The following is a 20,573-nucleotide window of genomic DNA, read 5'->3' on the forward strand; positions in this document are numbered from 1 at the left end:
GATATATTTCTTTTTGGTACAGTGACTCTGTGTATTCCTGCCATCTTCTCTTGATGTTTCCTGCATCATTCAATATTTTGCCCATAGAATCTCTCAATAATATTCAAGAGAATACTGCATGGTTTCAAATCAAGAAGGGAGTGCATCAGGGTTGTATCTTTCACCATACTTTTTTAATCCATATGCTGAACAAATAATCTGAGAAGCTGTACTATACAAAGAAGAATGTGATATCAGGATTGAAGGAAGACTCATTACCAGCCTGCAATATCCAGACAATACAACTTTGCTTGCTGAAAGTGTGGATGACTTGAAACACTTACTGATGAAGATTGAAACCTAGTCTGCAGTATGGATTATGCTTCAGTATAAAGAAAACAAAAATCCTCACAATTGGACCACTAAGTTGCATCATGATAAATGGAGAAACAATTGAAGCTGTCAAAGACTTCATATTACTTGATTCTAAAATCAACACCAATGGAAGCATCAGTCAAGACAGCAGATGATGTATTGCATTGGGCAATTCTCCTGTAAAAGACCTCTTTCAAGTGCTGAAGAGCAAAGGTGTCTCCTTGGAGACCAAGGTGAACTTAACTCATGCTATGACATTTTCAATCATCTCATATTCATGTGAGAACTGGATAATGAAAAAGGAAGACTGAAGAAGAGTTGATGCTTTTGAGTTGCGATGTTGGTGAAGACTACTGAAGGTACTATGGACTGCTAAAAGTACTAACAAATCTGTCTTGGAAGAAGTGCAGCTGGAATCTTCCCTGGAAGGGAGAATGGCCAGACTTCATCTCATCTACTTTGGTCATATTGTCAGAAAGGATCATTTTGTGGAGTAAGCTATCATGATGGTAAAGTGGAGGGTCAACAAAAATGGGGAAGGCCCTCAACAAGATGGACTGACACAGTGGCTGCCATGATGGGATCAAGTATGTCAAAGATTGTGAGGCTGGCACAGGAGCAGGCAGTGTTTTGTTCTTTTTTACATAAGGTCTCTATTTGTTGGAGGTGAGATGATGGCACCTAACAACAACAACAGCAACATGTGTTTGTGTGTGTGTGTGTGTGTATGAAATTGCTATTCTCTCTTTCAGAAAAAAAAGATTGAGCAAAATCTATCTGAGTTGCTGCCTCCTGTCAGGGAGGAAGAATGTGGCTCTCTGTGTAGAGCCAATTAATATTTAATGCTTAAGATGAAGGAAAAAAGTACTGTTTTATTTAATAACTAATTAATGACTGATCTGTCATTGTAATCCTAAGCAAGTAGAGAAGGGTGAGAAACTAACTTGAATGAATGTGAATAGGAAAGAATATTTTGCAGCAAAAGATTTTATTTTTAGCTTTTCTGTGTGCCTCCAGCACAACAAATTATAGCCACCAAGAAGTGAGCTGCAAAGGTCTTGCTGAGGCCACTTTTCCCAGTTGTACTGTGAACAAAGGCGGCATCAGGCAGAGCTGACTGCATTTACAGTACTGACCTTGCATAAGGGTCTCCCAAGTGCATCAGCAACAACTCAGAAGCAGGGGGATTTTCCATCTCTAAAATGTGTATCAGAGTCAAAGAAAACTTAATCCATGATATATTCTAAGTCCTGCCAAATGCTTTTCCCCACAATTATTTGTAAATCTTGTCTTTTTTTTTTTTTTTAGAAAAACTTTCCAGAGGCAATATTTTATTTTGCTATCTCAGCATGTTTATTTTGTTGACTTCAATTAACCAGAATTAAATGAAGCAGAAGTTTGAATTCAGTGATTTTGCTTCTGTTTTTAGCTACATCTCCATCTTATGATAAAGAGATAGGCTTAGCAAAAAAACATTATTTAGTTCAACACTACGCACATACACACATTACACATACAGACATAACTTGGAGCATATCAGTTAAATTTCTATGGAATCTTCTACTGTTTCTATGCCTTGCACAGTGAGAAATGATTCTCAGAATAATGAGATTAAAAACATGCCAGATAGTAAACTGATCAAGAAACAAATACTAACTGTAGTTCACTGGACTCTTCTTACCCAGCAGAGATGTACACAAAGAAAGCTCTAACCATGAGAGGCTTTGCCTGGAAAAAGCTCTGGTCATAGAAATGCTGCCACTGACAACTTATGACCTGGCAGGAAGACAGCCAGAGGGATAAATGCCCTGAATTTTCTCTGCTCTGACCTTCAATTTCCTGTTGGTGTCTCACATTAGCTGAAACCTACCAGAAACTAGAAGGCAAGGGAGTGTGAGTTTTGCAATTCACAGAGGTCACCATCTCAGGGCTTAGAGCAGGGGAGATTCACAAGCAGAGAATACTCTCCTGAGTGTGGGAGGGAGTGGTAGTCTCTGTTCATGAATGCTTGGTTATCCTTTCCCCTGACATCAGTGAAAGGTGCGGTTGCTGGTGCCTGAAGTTCTGTTGGCAGTATGTCTTGCCTGGCATGGCTGATTCCCACTCCTGGTGGTTCTCTGAGCTTCAATTATGAGTTACAGTGCTTCTCAGCTCTGGGCTTAGTTCCAAAATCATGTAACAATACTATTTTCTTCTGTGGATGTCATTTTTCTGAGTGGCTAGTAAATTCAAATAAGGTTACAGCTGAGAAAATAATGACCATCAGAAATGAAATTTCTTAACTACTCTAATTCTATCTCTAAGTCATCAATATTTTCATCAGTTCATTTCTCCTTTCCTGTGGTTTTCATTCAATGAAATCCAATCGACCTTTTTCTGAGCACCTACTGTGAGTCAATCAATATGCTTGGCACTTGGGATATGAAAATTAATTACATACAAAATGACATTTTCTGCCTCTAGTCATTTATAGTTTGATTTGTGTGGTGTAAAGAAAAGGGAGGAGACAAATTGAGACCAATGTAGATACGAGGGAAAATAAAACATTATAATAAATATTCTGATAGGCATATGGGTAAGGTATTGTTGATTATGCAGGGCAGAGCAGCTATCTTCACCAAGGGGAGTAAAAGGATCGTTTGCAGAAGAAACGATGATTCCTTTGTCACTCATGATATCTCCATCAACCTGTTGCAATGTCTTCCTCATTGCTCTCAAGGAAATCATTCTGTTTCACTTAGAAATTGTGAAACCCCTCTAAACTCCATAAGGTCCACACTCTTTTGTATATTTTTAAAGGGGCTTAGTAACTTCACTTCATCTTCTTTTTGTACCCTGTTTCTCACCATTTTCTTCTTGCTCTATGGACGCCTACCATCCTTCAGGATCACAACTTTTCAAATAGCCATATCATGCCCATGAGGTTTTCTTTGCATTGACTTTCCTCCCTTCCTCCCAATTTCTCTAACTCTTCAAATTCTCTTCCCCCAAACCAAAATTGAAACCAATTGCCATCAAGTGGATTCTGACTCATGGCAACCTCATGTGTGTCAGAGTAGAATTGTGTTCCTTAGGGTTTTCAGTGGTTGATTTTTCAGAAGTAAATTGCCAGCTCTTTCTCCTTAGGCATCTCAAGTGAACTCAAACCTCCAACCTTTAGGTTAGCAGCTGAGTCCATTAACCATTTGCACAATTTAGAGACCCCCATTCTTCCCCCGAAAGCTAGCTAAAATAATTTTGTGAAGATTTATCTGATTTCTTATCTCCAGAGTTACTCTCTCTCTTGCAGGTGGCTTTATCATACTTTATTTACATCTCTATTGTAATACTTGTGATTCTGAGCAATGGTTGTGTTTCACTAATTTGAGTGCAAGGTTCTTAAGTCATGCCTAGTACCTTGTAAGTACTTAATAAATGCATGTCTGAATGACACTGAAACTCACACATACACACACATTTTGAAGTAAAAAATCTTACTTCATTACTAGCTGTGTAGAATTGTGAATCTTTTGACTTTCAATTGTCTTTTCTGTAAATGGGCGTGGTAATACCTTGTCAACTTTATGTCCACAGTCACCATTTTGAAAAATAAAAATGTACTTGAATTTGCTTCAAGCCAAGTAATCTGATATAAATTAACTTTCTTTTTTTTTTTAATGAAAGATGATATCTGTGATAAAAATAAATAGGTGAACCTACAAATAAAGGTTTCATTAATTTTATGAAATGTCATCCCTAGTTACTTATTCGGACATGACAAGGAAATGGTTCTTGAGCTATACTGTTGCAATTACTAAAACAAACAAAAAACACACCAAAAAACAAATCAAAATACCAAATGGAAAGCTGAAATACATTTGAATAAGAGCAGAACATTTCATAAATGAAAAGTGGGGAGATGTTGGAAATGGAAATGTAATAGAACTCAAATTCTTAAATTCATTCATTTCTTGAATATGAAGCAAGGGAACATTTGAAAAGTAAAATTGTGCTGTTCCACCAATTGGAAAAGCTAACTTTTCATCAACCAAATGTATTAAGATGTACATTCAAATGAATGTACATGTAGAATGTGTTTACCTACAACATGCTTACTTATACCCCTATACTCATACATGTTCATACATAAGGAGCTCTGGTAGCATAGTGCCTAAGGCACTTGACTGCTAACCAGAAGGCTGGTGGTTCAAACCCACCAGCCATTCCTCGGAAGGAAGGTTGGGCAATCCTACTTCCATAGTGATACTGCCTCAGAAACCCAAGGAGGGGTCGCTATGAGTCGGGTCCGACTCGACGGCAAATAACAGCAACAACAACATTCATACATGTGTATATGTTCACTGCTATTTATTTGCTGAAAATCAATAGAAGAGTGATTAGGAGCCACAGAGTCTGACATACCTTAAATCCTGTTTCTGCCTCGTCTGAACATGAGTTTCATCATTTGAAAATTGGATAGTATTATTTGGTGAGTTTGTTGGAAGTGTTAGAGGAGTAAAACACTTTACTTTGAACCTGACACCTAGTAGAAGTTAATTGATGAACTCTGAATCAAAACTAACTTAAAAACCTCACACTTCAGACACCCAGTTCAGACAGCTAGCAATATCCAGGACATTTGCCCACAAAATTAGATTCACAACCAATTCACAGCCCAAGTGACTTAAATAAAGGTGAATTTGCTCATTTGTTCATTGCTGTACATTCACTATACATCCCATTTGCAGCAATTTGTCAAAGACCAAATTCACATCCCTTGGAACTTGACTGTGAAATCTGAGAGACAAGCAAGATTCAGGATTTACTAGGTTTCAGTTCTGTAGAGCAGCCCTGACCCTTAAAGAAGAGTACTGCAGGCTCCTGGTAGGATGTGGCCCTGCACCTGATGGGAAGTGCTTCCTGCCTGCCCCCAGACTCCATCCCCCTGGAGAAAAGAGATGGTTAGAGCCCCCAGCATATCTGAATCTCACATTTAGTGTGTTTTGTTGATCTTTCTCTGGCTCTCCATGCTTCTATGTGCTGAGCCTAACTTGGTGTGACTAGACTTGATAGAAACTGAAAACCAGAGACAATTTATATCTTGTAAACCCCAGAACACTAGAAACTCACACATGACACATCTGGAGAGACCTGCATTATTTAGAGCCTCTGCTCTTCTCTGCTGTCTCTAAAGTCTTGCAGCACACAGAGCAGCTGCCTCTCAGGCCCATATCTGGTTACATGCTGTTTCACATTATTCTCTAATTGGGACACCAGAGTCACACTTTTCTCCCTACTGACTGTAGGCCTCTCCTGGCCCTGGGTCTAACATCCCTTCATTGTCTATTGTCAATACTAAGTAAGCTTGGTGTCCTCATTAGTCAGGCTGATGTTTGACTAATTCGTCAGGCAGGGTCACTTTGTGGGAAGGACATAAGTAAAAAAAAATAGTTAAGATGTGTGAGATATAAGGAAGTTTCTATTAATTTTGAAACGAGAATAGTAGTGTCCTTAACCAAGGATCTCTCCTACCCTTAGATTGGGCTTCCTGTAAAGCAGATTTTGAGGCAAGGACTTGGGTGCTGACATTTTTATTTAGGAGATGAAACCAGGAAACATAAGGGACAGGAAAAGGGTAACAGGCAAGGCTGAAAGCCCATGAAGTTTGCCATTGAAGAACTCAATTCTGTTGGTGATACTCTGAGGAAAGGGTAAAAATGCAATTCAGAATTGTCTCACCAAGGGGCCAGATGCTGAGATACTGACTTACTGATAATTCTTAATTGATTGAGGTTTGCCTTTGGAGACATAGAATCTCTGGCACACTGGACTGCAAGATGCTACCTGCACAGAAAATTCTGAGGTTGATTGCCTGCCATAAGGGACTTCTTAGAGTAGGCAGCTCTTAGCAGGTTTGAGAACTGTTCCAGAGGCTGGAGGTAAACTCACAGATGAACTGAGGGGAAATGGAGTGGGGCATCAATAGCAACTTCCATTGAATCTCCTCAAAAATGAGTGATGAAATAGTCAATATTCACACAATCCTGGGTATGAGGAAACTGTGTAAGAATATTTCTACACTTTCCCTGGTCCTACATTTGGCACTTTTGAAGGTGTCAAAGGTAAACCTGCTTTTCTGTCTTCTGAGATCCTTCAGCCCCTTTCCCATACTGCACCCTGCACTCTGGGCACTGGTGATGCTATGCAACCTTGGATGGCAGGAGAATATCCACATGCCTATCTCTCAAGAAGCTCCTGGAGATCATAAAGTAGGTCCCAACCAAGTAAGAAAATTTCAAAGAAGCATTGTAGTCCACCAGTTGTGATTCAGTTCTGACTGTGTTACTTATTACTGTGTGATCTTGCATACAGGATTTATCAATCTAAGCCTTATGTGTAAAATTATGATGACTGTCTCATATTATTAGCATTCAATAAAACAGTGAATGTGAAGCACCCATTGTATGTCTGGTACACAAGAGATGCTAAAAAAAATCATAGTTATTATCACCAACATCATCATCATTATTATTCAGCATTATGTCCTGCATACAATATATATCAGAAACGGGGTTTCACGCCAGTTCATTCTCGTTCAAACTTTTGCTGAAAATTTGCATTTCCACCCTAGATATACTGAATCAGAATCTACATTTTAACAATATAAGCAGGTGATTCTTATAGCTCTCCCAGTGATTCTTAGGTATATGTAAAATCTTGTTAAAATGTAGATTCTGATTCAGTGTATCTGGGATGGAAATGCAAAATCTTAGCAGGGGATTGAACTAGAATGAACTGGTTCAAAGTTCTGCTCAGAAAAAAAGATTTGCTGAATCAATTAACTTAATCAAAATCAAACTCGTGGTTTGCTCATGGTTCAGAAATAGAGTAAAAGCTGGTAACAGAGTGTTTTAAACTATTAGTAGTGACAGAGCTGCTAGGTGGGAATTCCAGGCCCTTAGGGGATCCTTCTGTTCTTTCAGCACCACTGTTGAAATGATCGCCTGTAGTGTTTAGAGGATGAATCTCTATGATGTTCTGGGATTTGTTCAGATTTCTTGTGGTTTGAACCTATCTCATAGATGAGGATAGGAAGAGAGGGATAGAAAGTCACTGGAGAAGGCAGTTAACATGATAGGTTTAAAAATGGCAATATTTTGGATGCATACTCTGTCCTGGGCATCGCGAAGCATTTTACACATATTATTTAACTGTTAAAATAAACATATGGAGTAGGTGCTTCATTTGAGAATTGCTTAGAAGATTTGGGCTTTTCCAGGGCCACACAACTACCATGTAGAGAGCCTAGGCTTGAGCCAATTCTTAAAGCAAACAGAAGCCCAGTATACTGCTACCCAAATGTGAAAAGGGAAAATACATTAAATCACATTGGAGACAATCAAGGAAGTTAGACAGGTACACAAGTCTTTTCTCCCAGAGAGTCAGTCCTGTGTTGAAGGTCTGGACCATAAACCAAGTGGTATTCCACTCTCTGCTATTAGCCAGTTGTGTGGCAATGGATGTTATTTAATGGTGGCTATGGACATCGACCTTAGCATCAGACTGCCTGAGCTTGAGAACTAGCTGTGCTTTTTTACCTGGGATGAATTATTATTTTTTCTCTTTCTCAATTTCCTTCACCACCAAATGGTGATGATAATAATAATAACTTACCTCATAATAATGTTGGGAGAATTAAATGAGCATGTATATATGCAAATGGAGATATTGCTGCAGTTGTTTTTATGTGCTGTCAAGTCAGTTGTGAATCATAACAAAAGGTCCTATATGTACAACAGCATGAAACACTGTCTGGTCCTGTTACATCCTCACAACTGTTGTTGTATTTGAGCCTATTGTTGCAGCCACTGTGTCAGGCCACCTCATTGAGGGTTTGATGATGTTCTACTGTACCAAACATGATATATTTCTCCAGGAACTGGTCCCTCCTGATAATATGCCCAAAGTATGTAAGATGAAGTCTCACCATCCTCACTTCTAGGGAACATTCTCTGTATACTTCTTCCAAGACAGATGTTTTTTTTCTTCTGGCAGTCCATGGTACAGTTAATGTTCTTTGCCAACACCATAATTCAAAGTCATCAATTCTTCAGTTTGATAAATTCTTTGTCCAGATTTTCCATGCATAGGAGGCAATTGAAAATACCATGGTTTAGGTCAGGTGCATGTTAGTCTCCAGAGTGATAACCTTGCTTTTTAACTCTTTAAAGAGATTTAATCAGTGCAATATATTAGCTGATTTCTTGACTGCAGACACAGATAGCACACACATTACTACTGAGTACTACTGAGAACAATCTCAAAACAATATTGGACATAGATTAAATGTGATATCAACATTTGCTCATTTCACTAGAGTATATTCTCCCTTAGGTTGGGGAGTAGCTTCTGTTTTATTCACTGCCATATCTGGAAAGCTTAGAAAGTGCATGGTATACATAGTGAGTACACAAAACATTTTTGCTGAATGAAGGAGCATATCATTTTCAAGTCTCTAAGCCTCTGTACTCGCATCTCCAAGATAGAAATAGTAGCACATGTCCTACAGAGTTCACCACTTTGCTGTAATGGTCAGATAAGCTTATAGCTGCCTGAAGCCCTTTAGAACCTCTCAGAGCCCAGATAAATGGGAAGCTCTTCAACCTTTGCTTCATTTTCAGTGGAAAGCTTGGCCCAGGAGATAACGTGTTAATGAGAATGTCCTGAAGGTACAGATGGTGCTTATGAAGAAAAAGTCTATTTTTCAATTTGCAAAAATGATTAGCTAGGATCCTACTGAGTTCACTGCACGGGCAACTGCTAGTTTTAATTTGTGCCAATAGGATGGAGGGGTGGACTTCAATGAGGATCTGTGGTTTCTAATCATAGGCAAAGTTAGGGAAGGTGGTGAAGGAGGCAAAGAGGGTGAAAGACAATTGGGAAATTCAGAAAATAGGATTGCTTCCTGGGGATGGCTGAGTGCTCTGCTACCTTCCCCACTGTTGGTCTATCATAGTCCTTTTCACCTGGCTGGGAATGAGGGATGAAGATACTGTAATTACTCATGGAAGTGAATATCCTGGGGATTCTGAACACACACTCCAGAGTCTGACAACCTGGGCTTGAGCCCAGGCTTAACCATTTATTGTGTGAGCTTTGTGCTTCTGTTTGCTCATTGGTAAGATATGGGAAACAGTTATTTCTGTCATAGGATTATTGTAAGTATAAAACATTATAATACAAACAAAGAGCTTAGAACAATGCCTCACATCTAACAAATTCTTGTTAAATTATTATATTAAAAAAACAAACCCAATGCCATCGAGTTGATTCTCACTTATAGTGACCCCCATTGGGTTTCCAAGGAGGTAAATATTTATGGAATGTTGTTGTTGTTGTTATGTGCCATCGAGTCGGCCCCGACTCATAGCGACCCCTCCTTGGGTTTCCGAGGCAGTATCACTACGGAAGTAGGATTGCCCAACCTTCCTTCCGAGGAGTGGCTGGTGGGTTTGAACCGCCAGCCTTCTGGTTAGCAGTCAAGTGCTTTAGCCACTATGCTACCAGAGAATAGATATCCCCATATTCTTTTCATAGAGCAGCTGATAAGTTTGAATCCCCAGCCTTCTGGTTAGCAGTCAGATGCCTTAGGCACTGTGGTACCAGAGCTCCTTAAATTACAATATACGCTTGTAAAATTAGTTTACTTAAAAGCATCTACCCATCTGGAGAACCTCTTTGCCCTACAAAGTCACTTTTTTCAATCCAGCAGTCTCATACCTTGAATGCTCCATTCAAGTGGAAGTGTAAAGTAGTATATGTGTACTTTGATAAAAAACCTCCTGAGTGATTTTGGTATTCACTTTCACCCTAATATCAGTTGAACATCATTCTACCTTTATAGTGGAGAAATATGCAAAAATTGCATTGTTGGTGCATTATGTAGGTCCAAACTACCAAAGAAAATTTTCTGCAGAAGAGATTTCAAGTACCATTTCTCTACATATATATGTAGGGATCACACCATGACCCTATTGCTGGAGGAGCACATGTGTTCTCTTCTGAACTTCAGAAAGGAAAAAGATTATCATTATTTGTGAATTACCTCTTCATGAATTCTCCTGTTTGCTAAAATTTATTTATCATGGCACTTTTGTGGTCAGGTGGACATATGCAGAGAAACAAAATTGAGTTGCTAAATTTCATTCTCAGTTGAGGTTAAAAAAGAAATGATACTCTGCCTTCTTGTTTCAGCTCTTATACAGTTGGCAAGTGTCCTTCTCACCATCCATTTAGCCCCACATTTCATATTATTGTCCTTTTTGTATGATATTTCTGGGCCCCCAGCACAGTGCTGAACTACTGACTAATGTTTCTAAACACAAGATGATTGTGATGTGCCTATCAAAGAAAATACATGTGTTAGATAAGCTTTGTTTAGGAATGAGTTATAGTGAGGTAAACTGTGAGTTCAATGTTAATGAATCAACAATATATATCAAATGAGGTGTCTTTAAACAGAAATACACATAAACAATGTAATGTATTGATCAGTTGACAAAAAACGTTGTGACTGGAGGTTCTCAAGAACCTAATTCAATATTTCCCTTAGGAATATCTACTCCATAGTCATTAATTTGGTGTTTGTATTGATTTATAGAACCTAACTATTGTAAATAGTGAGAAGTATCTGTATTTGCAAACTGAAGACTCTACTCATCATTTTTCAAAGGAATTTAAAAATACAACAACTTGGTGTTGTATCTCAGATGCAGGATCATCATTACCTTTAATTGGTCTTTTCATGCCAGAATCTCAATACCATGCTGTTTGGAAGGAGAGCAGATGTAGGACAAGAATCCTCTTGGAGTAAGCATATCTGTTTTGAAGAATGAAAGGAGTATATAAATTTCCTGAAATATTATGAAAAAATTATATATATATATATATATATATATATATATGCATTTCATTTAGAAAGTGGTCAATAGACTCACAGGAGTCTGAGATTCAGAAAATGTAAGGACCACTGAATTCAAGAACAAACTAGACTTTTTTTTGTTTAATTGCTTCCTTTCAACTAGAGTGAGGATTGAAAGATGATTGACATGATCCTTTCCCATAATGAGGTAAGATCTAATCAGGAAGACAGACATATTAAACAAATAATATCAACATAAGTCAAATAAAAGTTATGAGTGCATGCAGTCCCTGGAAGGTCAGGGAAGGCTTCATGGCATTTGAGCAGAGTAAGAAGTGTTTGTAGGCAGGGAAGATTCTCAAAAGTATTCCAGCAGAATGGGCTTGGTGGGTGTACATAATCACAGGGGAGCTGGCAGCCTCCTGTTACCAGATCTCACCTTAGAGACTATAAACTTGGCAATGTCCTCTCATCAGCCTCACTCAGCAGCTTTCACCACTCAGGGTTCTGTATCTTCCTTTAAGAAAATTTCATTTGTTTTGGGGACAGGAACAAAAAGAAAATATAAAATAATTTTCTGAAAACACATCCAGGAAGTATATTGTTTTGCAAGCTAATTAGCTTTTGAAAAAGCAGTACTCTAATGAACACTTCCATATACCCTGCATGGCCTAATTATAACCACAATACCCTAGATCTATAAAGAGTCTTTCAATATATATCTCTGCAGTTATTTCAATAATTCACTAAATATCCCTGTTGTTATTGTTATTTGCCGTCGAGTCGGACCAGACTCATAGCGACCCGTCCTTGGGTTTCTGAGGTAGTATCACTGCGGAAGTAGATTGCCCCATCTTCCTTCAGAGGAGTGGCTGGTGGGTTTGAACTTCTGGTTAGCAGTCAAGTGCCTTAGGCACTACGCTACCAAATATCCCTCGGAAATGAAAAAGAGTAGATGAAGATGAAGATGCTGAATTTCACAGTGGCCAGTGAAGTACACATTATTCTCAGAATCTTGATCTTCTTCAATCCTTAGGGTCTGAGACTGTGGTTGCAGTAATACTGTTTACAAACGAAAAAAGAGAAAAATCTGTGGCAATAGGAGTGCTTATGCTAAACTTGATTATTTTTTGTTGTTTAATGAAAGACTTCAGAATGATAGTTATCTCTCAATTATTTTGTAAATGAATGATTAGATTAATGAATGAATCAGATGTAGATCTTGGCAGGCAAAACAGATGCCAAGCACCTGGTCCAGAGGTGCAAACCAGATAGGTTAGGTATGAACCAGTGGCAAAGGGATTAATGCCTAACCTGGCTAACACAGTATTAAGTTAATTTAGAAAGGACTTCCTAGAAAGGAAAGATTTCAAAGAAGACTTGAATGGCAGCCTGTATGTAGGTGGTTTACATATTTAAAGCTGCAAAGAAAGAATTGGAGTAGTGAGTATAAGAGAATGAAGGAAAATGGCCATGGTAAGCACATAGTAGGCACTTATTGAACAACACAGAGATTTTGAAAATTCATCCTTCTTGAATAAAACAAATCCAATTATTTTGTATTTCACTGTGAGGTCTCAGTAGCTTCCAGGAGAGTTCAAGGAAATCCATGTTTAATTAAGTGATTCCTCTAGTTTGCACTTGGCAGGCCATACAGTAGGGTTTTTTTTTTTTTTTTTCATGCTTTCCATTTCAGTGATGTTTATAACTTTGATGGGACTTAGGCCTTTTAATTAAATATGACACATAGGGAATCCAAGCTCTTCAATTCCTGTATTCATGCAAATCCCATGCTTTCATGAAGACATCTCTTGATTTGATGCTATTAAGTCTCCAGCACATATTATTCACCATTATATTGCAAAATGTGCTCCAATGAAGCAAAGTTGACCAAAGGATACTATTATTTGGCTAAATATATGCAATATCTTATATTCTAAAGATAAGATTAAGAAGAGGTTGTAAATCCTAGAAATTAAGGACAAGTCAGACAGGAACTAAAATAGAAGACATTTTCATTGACTGCTAAGCTAGATATTAGAGTCAAGTCAGAAAAAAATCAGAAAAGATATTGTACCACTGACTTGCTCAGGGCCACAATAGATGGGCCCAGATAAATGAAAGAAAAACACATAACAGAAGTCAAATTCTTAAAATGTCCATATTTACTGGACCAGTTGAGACTGGAGGACTCCTTGAGACTGCCACTCTGAGATACTCTTTAAACCTTGAACCAAAACTCTCCCAAGAGGTGACACATAGAATAAAGGACATCACCCCTGAGTAAAGGGTTCTAATAAAAATTATCCCCATGAGACCAAAAGGCCAAAATTACTCTAAATCAAAGATGAGAAGACAAGTAGGGAAGAGAAATTAGAGTACTGGATACAGAATAACCAGAACACAGTTAATGAGAATTTTGAAACATTGTGAAAAATTTAACTAATGTCCCTAATAACTTTTGTAGAAATTCTGTAATGAGAACCTAATTTGCTTTGTAAACTTTCACCAAAAAATACAATAAAATATTATTTATTTTAAAAAAGTGGGAAGAAGATAAAGCAGTTGAAGTTCCAAGATTTATGCAAAGACAGCAATAAGGGACAGGCAACACCACACTTACCTTAGTTGCTCCATCTTTCATGATACATGTTGATGGACATAGGCTTGAAGATACAAGCTAATAGCCAGAGCACAGGATATACTCAGTTAAGTAAAATTGCTTCTGATTAAATCACAGGCAGACAGCTAGTTCCTCTAGAGAGTCTAACACACATCCTGCAAGTTATAAGTACCAGAATGGAGACTATAACATATAAAGAAGACTAGTTATGGAATATTATCTGTACATGTGAACATCTGTTCTCTACAGCATTTCAACACAACCATTATTATTTTCCCTTGGCAAATAATATCACAAAGCCCTTGTATTTCTCACACAGACTATGTATATTCTAGTTACATTCTAAATTCTCAACTTGTAAAGTTCTCTTTTCAGTTTAAACAACAACAACAAATAATGCTTCCCTTCATAGTGTCTATTCAAAATCAAAGCAAAAAGACAAATGAATACTATGCTGCAGAGGAAAATTATTGGAGAATTTCAATAGAGATACTTTGTTATAGAAAAGGAAATGCCAGCAGAAAAAAAAACTGTTCATACATACAATGACTCTGAGAATGATTGATGGGTCAGCTTCCAAGATATTTGGAACTCTGCAAACTCTTCTGAAAATAAATGGCAAACGAATACAATTTTATGGATTTGGAACTTATAAAGTAAGCCTTGATTTTGACTATTCATTAATCCCTAGAAATAAAAATAAATACCAAGCAATTCAAAATACCAAAGAATTTTCCTCCAATTAAACCCATCATAAAGCATTTTGCTCTACTAGATAGATACATCTTTTATACGTTGTTCTGTGGCATTTGACTCAAGGCAAGTGATGCCAGATAATTGTGGGCAGAAAGGCTGCCAAAGGGAAGAAGCAATGTGATCAATAGGCTTCTTTTGTTGTTGGCAAACACTGTCAGAGGATGATCAGCGTCAGAGCTTAGAGCCAGAGAAAGCTAATAAGATGAGTGGCATGTTTCTCACAATATGCTCTAAGTATTTATGTGCTGTTCAAAGTGAGATCTGTAAACATGATGAGGACAAAGAGAATACAACATTATTGATGATATCCTCCTGATTTATGTTTACAGCATCTGTGGGTAATAACTCCATTTGTCAGAGAGACCTTCATGAATACTAATTTGGGGTGGCAATCCAACCATGACCAGACTGCTTTGGGTGATACTCTTCCATTCTCATGTGTTTGCTGGAGCAATACTGCTTGGACTGCCCTTAATCTTTGAAAAAGGACTTGGATTTGCAGAGGTTTTATGTATAGTCATTTTGCAGAAGTTTCCATGTATCCACAAGATCATGTTTAATAGAATCAGAGGCCATCAACAGTGTCTTCGACGTCAAGCTCATGCTCCCTGAAAGTGATCCTGGGTTCAATTTCAAATGTTTTTAATCCAAAAAAGAAAAAGCGTAATAGCAGTTTTTGTTTTGGAGGAAAGATGGCAAGAGAACAATGACCTTAAGCTTGTTTTCTTTAAGTGTAGATAAGTAATCTGTTTTCTCCTAATGTTTGCTATATAACAACCCTTCAGGTTGTTAAAGACAGTGTCTTGGGTCTTAGGAATATAATGCTTTACAGATAAGAATTAGTGGGTCATTGAAAGGGGTGAAATGGGCCGTTTTCCACTCTGTGAATTTACCAGAAGATATTCAATGCGATAATCTTAGACAGAATTGAAGCAACTTAATTTACGAATTGTGGTTCTGAATATTCTCAAGCTGCATTAAAAATCTAATCAAACTCACTGCCATGTAGTCTATTGCAACTTGCAGTGACCTCTATGGGGTTTCCAGGGCTAAAAATCTTTGTAGAAGCAGACTACTTCATCTTTGTTTTGCAGAGTAGCAGGTAGATGGGAACCACCAATCTTTGGATTAGCAGGCAAATGCCTTAACTACTACTTCACCAGAACTCCTTCTCAATCTATATTAAGAAGAAATTAATCTATAATGTGCATATCATCCATTAATCTTTTTAAATTGTGATACACACACACACACACACACATACACACAAGCACTCTGGAGGGGTCTATGGTTAAGTACTTGGCAGCTAATCAAAAGGCGGGCAGTTTGAACCTACCAGAAGCTCCATGAGAGAAAGGACCTGTGATCTCCAATGAAGATTGCTGCCTAAAACATGGATATATGGGTGGATAGATGGGTGGACAGGCTGAGCTATTAGGTATGTCTATGCAGGGGGGGAGTGTGCCCAAGACCATGTATAGGGTTGGCAGACAATGTTTCTCCAAGTGTATTGGTATGTTCTGTAAGAATTCCCAGGTATACAGTAGAGCTGACAAGGGACAATGCTATACTCACTTCTTGGCCACAGCCAGCTACCCAGAGGGAGTGAGTAGTTGAACCTGTGGGCTCAGGACCATAGTCGCAGGAGACATCAAGCTCAATTGGCATATATACTACATGAAACATTGTTCCACAGCCTACTTTGGCGAGAAGCAAGTGGGATCTTAAAAACTTTCAAGCAGCCATCTACATGCAATGATGGGTCTCTCCTTGTTCAGAGCAAAGAAGAATGAAGAAAACCAAAGATTCATAGAAGCAATTAGTCCAAGGAACTGGTACACCTTGCAATCCTCAGCCTATATGAATATGAGAACTGGATAGTGCCCAGCTACTACTGTCAACCACACAGAGGGAGATCTATGTAGGAGATTCTGGATAGAGTGGGAGAACAATGTGGAACAAAACTCAAAATCATTAAAAAAAAAGGGTGGGGGTAGATCAGGTTTGCTGGTCTGATAGAGCCTGATGGAACCACTGAAACTATGATCCCTAGCTGCCCTTCAGGTCTGAAATTGAACCCACTCCTGTGGCTTCCAGCCAAACAAAAGATGGGCATATGAAGTGAACATTTACACTAGGTAGATACACTCCTTAGAGAGAACAATCATGGAAGAATAGAAGGGCTGTGTATACACAGGGAGACAGCTTGGAGGACAAGAGTGCATGGAGGGAAGGACAGAAGGAAAAGGTAACTATGGGGAGGAAGTGGGAGGGAATCTGTTGCATTGTGGTAAATTGTAGTCAATGTTATGAGAGAAAGTGTATGTGACCTCCTTTATGGAAAGCAAATTTGCTCTGTAAACTTTTATCCAAATCACAATTTAAAAAAGAGAAAGAAAGAAAGAAAGAAAGAAAAAAGAAATTCGCTGCCTAAGAAAACCCATGAGGCAGTTCTACTCTGCTTATGACAAGAAATGACTTGATGATACACAACAACAATACATATATTCATACACATATATACACATATAGGCATGCATATATACACACACACACAAACACACACACACACACACACACACACAAGGACCTCAGTGATCCAGTGGGTAAGGCATTTGGGTGCTAACCCAAATGTTCCTAATTCAAACCCACCAGCTTCTCCTCAGAGGAATATGAGGCAATCTGCTTCTCTAAATATTTCCAGCCTTGGAAATCTTATGGGAGTTGCTATGAGTCAGGATTGACTCTATGGCAGAGGGTTTTGGTTTGTATGTATGTACATAGATACAAACTCAAAACTCCTTGCCATTGAGTTGATTCTGACTAATCGAGACCCCAATTGGGTTTCCAAGGCTGTAAATCTTTATGGAAGAAGACTGTCTCATCTTTCTTCTATGGAGTGGCTGATGAGTTTGAACAACTGATCTTTCATTAACAGTGAAATATCTTAAGTATTACACCAAGAGAGCTCCTTGTATATACATATATATCTATGTATGTGTGTGTGTATAATATATATGTATATGTATATATTATATACACACACACAGATACCCCAAAAAACTCACTGCTGTGAAGTTGGATCAAACTCAGCGACCCTTCCTTGGGTTTCTGAGGTGAAAGATTGTCCACTTCCTTCCAAGGAGTGGCTGGTGGGTTTGAACCAGCAGCCTTCTGGTTAGCAGTCAATGTCTTAGGCACTATGGCACCACAGATCCCATAGATGTATATTAATTTACACACACACACACACACACACACATATAAAAAATATATAATTCACTACTATGTTGATAATGAAAATTTGAAGATGAATGGCATGGCATTCACTGTCAAAAAGAATGTATCATGATCTCTCCTGAAGTACAATGCTGTCAGTCATAGGATAATATCCATATGACTACAAGGAAGAACAGTTAATATTACTATTATTCAAATTTATGTACCAACCACCAAAACCAAAGATGAGGAAATTGAAGATTTTTGTCAATTTCTGCAGTCTGAAATTGACCAAACATGCAATAAAGTTGTGTTAATTATCACTGGTGACTGGAATGCAAAAGTTGGAAACAAAGAAGAATCACCAGTAGTTGGAAAATTTGGCCTTGGTGACAGAAATAATGCTGGAGATCGCACAATAGAATTTTGCAAAACCAAGGACTTATCCATTGCAAATACCTTTTTTCAACAACACAAATGGCAGCTATATACATGGAATTCACAAGATGGAGTACATAAGAATAAGATTGACTACATCTGTGCCAAGAGACAATGGAAAAGCTCAATATCTTCAGCCAAAACAAGGCCAGGAGCTGATTGTGGAACAAACCATCAACTACTCATATGCAAGGTCACCTTGAAGTTAAAGAAAACTAAAACAAGTTCTTGAGAGACAAAATATGACCTTGATAATATCTCTCTTGAATTTAGAGACTATCTAAAGAATAGATTTGATACAATGAACACAAATGACCAAAACCAGAAGAATTGTGGGACGACATCAAGAACATAACCCATGAAAAAAGCAAGAGGTCATTAAAAAGAAAAAAGAAGGAAGAAAAGACCAAAATGAATGCCAGAAGAGACTCTGAAACTTGCTCTTGAATGAAGAGTAGGTAAAACAAATAAAAGAAATGACAAAATAAAATAGCAGAACAGAAGATTTCAAAGACCAATTTGAGCAGATAAAGCCAGTTCCTATAATGAAATGTGCAAAGGCCTAGAGTTAGAAAACCAAAAAGTCTAGGTATTTCTCAATCTGAAGGAACTGAGGAAAAAATTTAAGCCTTAAGTGGCAATACTGAAAGATTCTATAGGCAAAATATTGAGTGATGCAGGAAGCATCAAAAGAAGATGGAAGGAATACACAGAGTCACTGTACCAAAAAGAAGTGGTCAATCTTCATCCATTTCAGGAAGTGACATATGATCAAGAACCAATGGTATTGAAGGAAGAAGTCAAAGTAGAACTGAAGGAATTGGCAAAGAACAAGGCTCCAGGAATTGATGGAATACCCATTGAGATGTTTCAACAAATGGATGCTCTGCTGGAGGCACTCATGCAGCTATGCCAAGGTTTGGAAGACAGCTACCTGGCCAACTGACTGGAAGAGATCCATGTTTGTACCTGTTCCAAAGAAAGGTGATCCCACATAATTATCGAACAATATCATTAATATTGCATGCAAGTAAACTCTTACTGAAGTTAATTCAAAAATGGTTGCAGCAGTATATTGCCATAGAATTTCCAGAAATGTAAGCTATTTTCAGAAGAGGACATGGAATAAGGGATATCATTGCTTATGTCAGATAGATCTTGGTCCAAACAAAGAATACCAGAAAGAATTTACTTTGTGTTTTATTGACTCTGCAAAAGTATTTGATTGTGTGGATCATAACAAATTATGGGTAACATGAGAAGAATGGGAATTCCAGAACCCTTAATTGTGCTCATAAGGAACTTGTACATAGACCAGGAAGCTGTCATTCAAACAGAACAAGGGGTAACTGCATGGTTTAAAATCAAGAAGGGAGCGTGTCAGGGTCATATCTTTTCATCATACTTATTCAATCTGCATGCTGAGCAAATAATTTGAGAAGCTGGACTATACGAAGAAGAACATGGCATCAGGATTGGAGGAAGAATCATTAACAATCTATGATACGCTGAAGACACAACTTTGCTTGGTGAAAGTGAGGATGATGTGAAGAACTCACTGATGAACATTGAAGAGTAAAGTCTGCAGTATAGATTACATCTTAACATAAATAAAACAAAAATCATCACAACTGGACCTATAAGCAGCATCATAATAAATGGAGAAAAGATTGAAGTTGTTAAAGATTTCACATTGCTTGGTTCTACAATCAATGCCAATGGAAGCAGCAGTCAGGACATCAGATGATGTATAGCACTGGGCAAATCTGCTGCAAAGGACCTCTTTCAAGTGCTAAAGAGGAAAGATGTCTCCTTGAGGACTAAAAGGTACACCTGACACAGCCATGGTATTTTCAATCGCCTCTTATACATGTGAGAATTGGACAATAAATAAGGAAGACTGAAGAAGAATTGATGTTTTTGAGTTGTGGTGCTGGCAAAGAATGCTGAAAGTACAATGGACTGCTAAAAGAACTAACAAATCTGTCCTGGAGGAAATGCAGCCTGAATGCTCCTTGGAAGTGAGAATGGCCAGACTTCGTCTCACCTACTTTGGTTATGTTACAAGAAGGGACCATTCCCTGAAGAAGTGTCATACCTGGTAAAGTGGAGGGTGGACAAAAAAGGGGAAGTTCTTCAACAAGATGGATTGGCACAGTGGGTGCAGCTATGGGCTCAAGTATAGCAAGGATTGTGGAGCTGGCATGGGACTGGGCAGTTTTTTGTTCTGCTGTGCATAGGGTCACTATGACTCAGAGATGACTCAATGGCACTTAACAACAA

The sequence above is a fragment of the Orycteropus afer genome, unplaced genomic scaffold (genome assembly GCF_000298275.1).
Source record: "Orycteropus afer afer isolate SDZICR_OR568_19922 unplaced genomic scaffold, OryAfe1.0 scaffold00058, whole genome shotgun sequence".
Lineage (NCBI taxonomy): Eukaryota > Metazoa > Chordata > Mammalia > Tubulidentata > Orycteropodidae > Orycteropus > Orycteropus afer.